This window comes from Amblyomma mixtum, chromosome 1 (genome assembly GCF_055824585.1).
Source record: "Amblyomma mixtum isolate Tamu chromosome 1, ASM5582458v1, whole genome shotgun sequence".
Taxonomy (NCBI): Eukaryota; Metazoa; Arthropoda; class Arachnida; order Ixodida; family Ixodidae; genus Amblyomma; species Amblyomma mixtum.
This window is the reverse complement of record NC_143012.1, coordinates 279,102,644-279,109,679: the sequence shown is the minus strand read 5'-3', so window position 1 is coordinate 279,109,679 and position 7,036 is coordinate 279,102,644. Positions and strand designations below refer to the sequence as shown.

Genomic DNA, 7,036 nt, shown 5'->3' with positions numbered 1-7,036 from the left:
ACAACAGACGCGTAGTTGCAAGATTCCGAGACTCGGAGGGCGAGCACTCACTGTGGATGGCGGCACGAACCAGAACAGATGCACTTAAGCCATTCACAGCCTCAAGCAGGAGCACATTCTCGGCTGGAAGCTGTCGCATTCCACCGGCCAACGCATCCGTTCGACTGGGCATTTTTTGTATCGCCTAAAGAACACTAGATGAGGCACTGAGGGAAACTGCGTCTTCAAGATCCAGGGAAGAGCGAAGTGCCTCGGGGGGGGGGGGGGGGGGGGGGGGCGTTTCTGTACCGCCGGTTGTGCAGATAAGCCCCGTCGACGAAGGATCGCGCCGTTTCACACACTGAACCCATTTTTACTTGTTGGTCCCGGATTCCACGAGGATATCGCATTCCTCGGCCTGGCCTATATGCTGGCACATTTGCAGTTCAAACATTGCTTGTAGGACACACACGGCAAAAATTGCTGCCTACCACAAATGGGCTGGGAGCAGCTTGCACATTCGTCTTCCTCGGGTGCCATCTTGTGTGGCTAAAGACACAAACGATGGCAGGCTACTTATTTGCTGTGATCTCGCAACTTAGGGTGTACAGTGGCGAATTGTTTGTGTTAAAGCCCTTGTAAAGCTGCGAGATAGAAGGCTATTTTTTTCTGTAATTAGTTGGCCATTATTTGTAAGCTGTAATTAGTTGGCCTCAAGATAGGGGCCATAATGTTCATTTTGCGTGCCGTGCCGGAGAGGGTAGGTAGGGGGCCGGTTGAACTCATTTTCAGTCTCTAGCCCTCGTATCGATAGGATTTATGTTTCAACAGAACAAGTTAGCCAGCGTTTTGGTTACTGGGTGTGGCCAATATTCTTCACTGATCACTGCATGGTGTCTCTCCAGATAGGGAGGCACAGCCGGCGCATATTCCATCCTCGATGGGAGCTGTGGAAGTTGAATAGCTAGCTGTCTGCTCTCAGATGAAATCTTTCAGTGCTGTATGTACTTGCTAGAAGGACACACGGTCACGCGGCGATCTCTCAGTTTTGCACAAATGAGACTTATGTAAATAGGAGGCACAAAACTTCGCTATTGAAGCCTCAGCAAGAGTCGCGTTCCTGAAGAGACATCCCCTTCGTGAGCTAGGGCGCACTTTAGTATGGCTACAGAGTTATTTATTTATTTATTTCGTATACCCTCAGGGCCAGAGGCAGGATTAGCACAGATGCCTATGCAGAAGATATCACTACCGTAAAAGCAGAGCTCCAACAGCTTGAAACCGAAAGATACAAGGGAGCCTTGATAAGGTCTAGGTCCCGTAGGCTTCTGGATGAGCAGCCATCTTGTCGAGCCCTGAGTGATGACAGGCAGGTTGCTCTTGCTAAAGAAGTATTGGAAATTCAGTATGGAGGTTGCACATACAGCAATGGCTCTTGTATTATTGATGCTTTCTTTCACTATTATCGGAAGCTGTTTTGGGGTTGCGGGGGTAAAAGTGGGGAACAGTATACACGTCGTATACCTCCTCAAAAATTCTGCGCTGCTTCGGCAACGTCGCATTCCGTGGTTCTCTGTGCTGCCCGCGGAAGGCGACAAGAAAGGGCTTTTTAATCCTTTTCGGTAAGGAAGAGATACTTGGGACGCATTTAGGGTGACTGGGTACTGGCAACGGCTCCCACGTTGATAACCTTGAGATAACACATACAAAATATCGCTTCTGAATTTCTCCTGTGGAGAGCGTATGAGAGCACGAGCATGCACGAAATGAAGAAGTTGAATCTTGCGCCGTTTCTCGTGCGACTGAAGAGCAATCTTGCAGGATAAGAACTGCGGACGAACTTATATGGTTTGCGCAGCTGCTGGCAGCTTGCTGAGCACTACCAAGAGAAGGAAGGGTTGGAGAGGGGGGTGGAGCCGAACTTGATTTCGAGGGTGGGCGGGCCCCCCATTGGATACGTGCCTACCCTCCAGTGTGATGCTTAGGATTCTGTACAATGAACTACCAACTAGTCCCCGTTATTACTCTTTTAATTCCCTTACACCTCGGACATACAAGCATGTTGTTCGTGCTAAAGCGCTGTCTTGCCTAGAACAGTTTTACAAAGCTATATAAGCACCTGCTGAAGCCTTACCTAGAGGATATTGATATTCATTTACGGGGCCATCTTGCTTCGCCAACTCGATACCGAACGCTTAGGCATTTAGGTGACGTCTTAAAGCTCAATCAAAAGAGTGATAACTTGCACATTAAAATTGACCACAGCACAGCCCTATACCAAACGAGTAATTACTCCCTCGAATGAAATATTCTCCGCCTTGCAGTACTACTAATCTGAAATTTATAAGGACTCTATTAGCGTTCCTGAACAATATACTGTGTTTTTTTTTTGCTTGCCTTTTTTAAGAGAAAAAAAAATTCGCTGTGGCTTAGCTTGGTTAAGCCCGGTAATTGCGAAAGCAATATCCGTACCTACGCCATGGTTCAGCTGGTAGTGTAGCTGGTGGTGGTGCTTGTGGTTAGACTTGTGGCGATGCATCGGTTATACAATCCAATCCAATCTAATCTAATCTAATCTAATCTAATCTAATCCAATACAATACAATCCAGTCCAATCAGGCCGCCGTTAATCCGTTCATGTGCACCGCCGTCGCACACGGACGGCGCGAGGTGGTCGCCCAGATTGATTGATTGATTGATTGATTGATAACAACTTTTATTTCCACCGATGTAGGAGGCCCCCTACTCCCCGTCCCTGGCACGCAGGCCTAGGGGACAGGGGACGGGACCTCCGCGACTAAAGACTGGCGAAGATACATTGTCTCTTCGCGGCTTCAGCCGCCAGGCGGACAGCTCGTTTCTGGTCGGCGGGGACCTCGCTTCGCAGAAGGGCCTCCCAGGCTTCTCTACTCTTAATATTGTCCTCAGCACCCGGGGATCCAGGGCATTGCCAAATTATATGATCGAGGGTCCCCCTCGCTCCGCAGGTCTTACATTTGTCACCTTTTTTATCGTCTAACGTGATTTGAAATAACCAGACAGGGTTAACGAAATTTCCGGCCTGTAATCGTCGCCAGGCGATGGCCTCTGTATTGGTTAAGTTTGGATCTGGTGGTGGCATTAGACGCCTGCCTAACCTGTAGTGCACGGCGATTTCCGCGTACGTTTGCAAACGTTCGTCCATCCCCTGGGGGTCGGGCGGCTCTACAGTTACCCGGAAGTAGAGATCTCGGGCTAACATGTGGGCCGCCTTGTTACCGGGGACGGATGTGTGTGCTGGGACCCAAATTAAGGTGATCTTGCGATCAATTTTGGCTGCGGACAGAATTCGAGCCATTTCTGGCGATACCCTGCCCTTTCCGATGTTGCAGATTGCTGTTTTGCTGTCACTAAGAATCAAACTAGCCTTGGTTCCGGCGCAAGCAAGCGCTATTGCGACCTCCTCGGCCGTATCTATGTTTCTACTCCTAATGGAGGCGGCAGCGACTGGTGCACCTCGGCCGTCGACTACTGAGGCGACCGCCGCCCCCGACCTGCCACTCGCTGCGTCCACGTAGGCAACCTCATTTGCCCTGAAATTTCCGGCCCTTTTAACCAGCGCCTCCGCCCTCTTCTCCCGTCTTTCCCGGTGATGTTCTGGGTGCATGTTGCGGGGGAGGGGGGGAACGATGATATTCTCGCGACATTGTGGCGGTAGGGCGACCTTGTCGCATATGCCCCTATCTACTTTTCGGCCGACCCACTCTAAGATGGTCCGGCCCGTATTTGTTGTACTCAGTCTTTCGAGCTGGGCGATTCGCACCGCCTCGGCGAGTTCAATCCAAGTATTATGCACCCCCATTTCCAACAGGCGGTCTGTAGAGGTGGAGATAGGTAGGCCCAGCGCCCTCTTGACGCAACGCCGAATAATTGCGTCGATCTTCTCTCTCTCGTTTACCCTAATATCGAGGAATGGCGTGGCATAGCATATTCGGCTAATAATATACGCCTGCGTCAGTTTCAAGAGGCAGCTTTCTTTGAGGCCCCTGCACTTCAGCGCGACCCTCCTGAAGATCCCTGTTACTTGCGCAGCGTAGTTGCTGAGCTTCTTGATCGTTCCTTCATTGTAACCGTCCTCTTGGATAAAAAGTCCGAGGATCCTGATGTGATTAACTTTCGGTACAGCTTTGCCCTCTACCTTAATTTCAAAATTCCAGTCGCGCTTGCACCGGAGCGCTTTCGGATTGCAAACAAAAAGTTCTGATTTCTGCGGCGAACACACAAGGCCCCTTTCGGCCGCGTAGGACACTACAGTGTCTGCCGCTGCCTGCAGCCGCTCTTCTATGCTACCGTCACTACCACTGTTCAACCATATGTTGATGTCATCTGCGTACAAGCTAAATTTTATGCCTTCTATGTTCCTGAGTGCGGCGGGAAGGCCCCTCATTGCCACGTTAAAAAGGAAGGGGGAGAGCACCGATCCCTGTGGCGTTCCCTTACTTCCCAGGTAAACCTTGGGGAATTCTAAGTCCTGAAATTTTAGTTTTATTGTCCTGTGCGACAGGAAATCCTTGATGTAATTATACGTCCTTTCGCCGACACCTATGTCCTGAAGCCCCGCAAGGACGGGCATGCTTAACATTGTCGAAGGCTTTGGTTAGATCTAAACCTAAAATCACCTTCGCGTCTTTGGATCTCGAATTTATAATGTCATGTTGCAAGCCAAGCATCACGTCCTGCGTACACAAGCCCGGCCGGAACCCGACCATCTCGTGCGGCCACAGGTCGTTCTGCTCCATGAAGCGTGTCAGTCTAGCCTGGATGACGCGTTCCATAAGCTTTCCTACGCACGAGGTTAGGGAAATTGGTCTGAGATTTTCTAATCCGGGCGGTTTACCCGGCTTAGGGATTAGCACCACGTTTGCAGTTTTCCATTGCTGAGGGAGACGGCCACTACTCCATACCTCCTTCATGTATTTCGTGAGCGCCGTTATGGACATGTCGTCCAGATTCCTTAATAATTTGTTCGTAACCCCGTCTGGGGAGATGGTCGCCCAGCTCTTCGGCGTGACGTCACACAGAGGTCATGCGAAAGGTCATTTCATGTGCACCGCCGTCGCACCGCAAAGGTTTGAAAGTGAAAGTAGTATTGGGCGCGTTAAGTTAAAGGACTCGAGCGCGCTCGAGTCGTCAGAGTGCGCTCCAAGTAAGCTAAACGACCACAACTGACTTCCGGTGTGTGTTTGGAGAGCGCGCTCTACGCGCTCCGCCCTCGACGACGGTGTGCGGGAGCGCGGGTCTGGTTTCGTCTGGCGACGTGACGTATTTCCGGGTACTATGGTGCTACTTCCTTTTTGGCGCCTTTCGCGGTTAACGGCAGTTATGGCTGCGCGGTCTGTGCTCGTCGTGAACGCAAACACAGGTACGTACGTAAACTGCTGCTAGTTCGTCGGTGACCTTGTTTTAATCGTTGGTGCATTTGCAGGGTTCGTACTTGATACGGCTGCTGCGACTGTAGGACCTGACTTACTTGAGCTTTGCGGAGATGCGGCGGGCACAGGGTCGGATGTTTACGCGGAAACCGCTCAATGCGACGACTCAGGTGTGTATGAGTTTTTAATGCCTTGTTTCGTTCTTTGAGCCATCAAGAGTGTTCTGTTCGTTTCCAGAAAACGAGCAGTTACGAGCGACAACTGCGGGAATCTTGCGTTGAAAATCTAAATTCTTGCTTTTGCCTTGTGTTGCTGGCGTAGCGCAGCCAGCTTTATTGTAAAGCTGTAGCTAAGTTTATGGCACGTTGTCGAGCGCGATGTGTCGTACGTCGCCGCACTTAGCGAAAATAAGTACAAAGCGCGTTCGGAAATTCATGAAATCGGTACTTCCTTCAAACGTTGTACTTGGTGCAGGCAAACGCTCGTTCTTGCCAAAGTGCTTGCAACAGTAGGGTTCTTGAGAGAATATTATAATATATGAAATCTGTTTAAATTTCATGAGTTGCATTTTCACTGTGATAGAAATTGTGACATGATATGAATTTTCACTTTTTGCCGGGTTAATTCTCCGCTGTACTCGCACACAGGCGGTTATTGGAGGTATTCACTGCCACTATTTTTGACGCACAGGGTGACGAAGACCTCTTTTTTTTGTCACTTTTTTTGCGTCAATTCTTAAATGAGTCCTGATGTAGGCTGATGTACACCATGACTGAATGACTTTTACAGAGGACCAGTTTTCCCTCTGGACTGCTGAAAGTGATGACTACGACCATAACTACAACAGTGAGTAAAGCCTCTTTTCTTTGAATTGAAATGGTTTTCATGCTCTGTTACTAATCTCTTATGTGGGGGCTTAAGCTGTAGCTCTCCTTTATGCTGTAGGTCTCCCAAAAGGAAGTTCAAGTTGGGTACACGCCGAGGTACTTCTCCTGATTTCATCTTATGAGAATCATAAAGAAGACTTCAGTGATAGAAAGAGAAAGAGGAAAGACATTTGGAAACAAATTAGTGATGAAATGTGCAAGCACGGGTACACGCGAACTGCTGCGGACTGTGAAACGAAGTTCAAAGGTCTCAAACGCACGTATGACAAGCACCGCCAGCACAAGAAGAAGAGTGGAAGAGAAAGAAAGGAGTGGCCATTTTTTCAGGTGATGGATGACTTGCTTGCAAATAACATAGAGTACCAGGCTCCAGTGGCGTCAAGCCAGCTCCCATAGCCCTCCACCTCAGCTGCCTGCGCATTAGCTGTGGCCACCCCGGGCAGCATGAATGAACCACCGACAACAGAAGAAACTGTGCACTGCGAAAAGAACTCAAGAAATGATGGTGCTCCGGACCAGAAAAGCAAACCAAATGCGAAGCGTCGTCGAACACCGGCTGGTGTATTGGAGGAAATTCTGCTGAACTTGCACTCATGGCAGGATGAAGAAAGAAAAAGATACCAGCAGCAATTAAAGATGCAGAGGCTTAAACTGGGTATGCTAAAACGCCTCGCAGCACTGGATAAGCAGCAGTGAACTTTGTGGTGTTATTTTTGTGTGTCATGTTGGGGCAAAAACTTTGTTCATTTTGTATGCGTT

The 7,036-nt window shown here is 49.4% G+C and overlaps 1 pseudogene across 1 annotated transcript; it reads left to right on the top strand.

Annotated features, from left to right (window-relative positions):
• The first annotated feature begins 709 nt into the window (after window positions 1–709).
• On the top strand, window positions 710–6,979 carry LOC149371857 (uncharacterized; annotated as a pseudogene). Its single transcript, XR_016290684.1, has 4 exons — window positions 710–739; window positions 5,404–5,560; window positions 6,180–6,236; window positions 6,336–6,979. The product of XR_016290684.1 is annotated as an uncharacterized LOC149371857 (transcript).
• The last annotated feature ends 57 nt before the right edge of the window (window positions 6,980–7,036 follow it).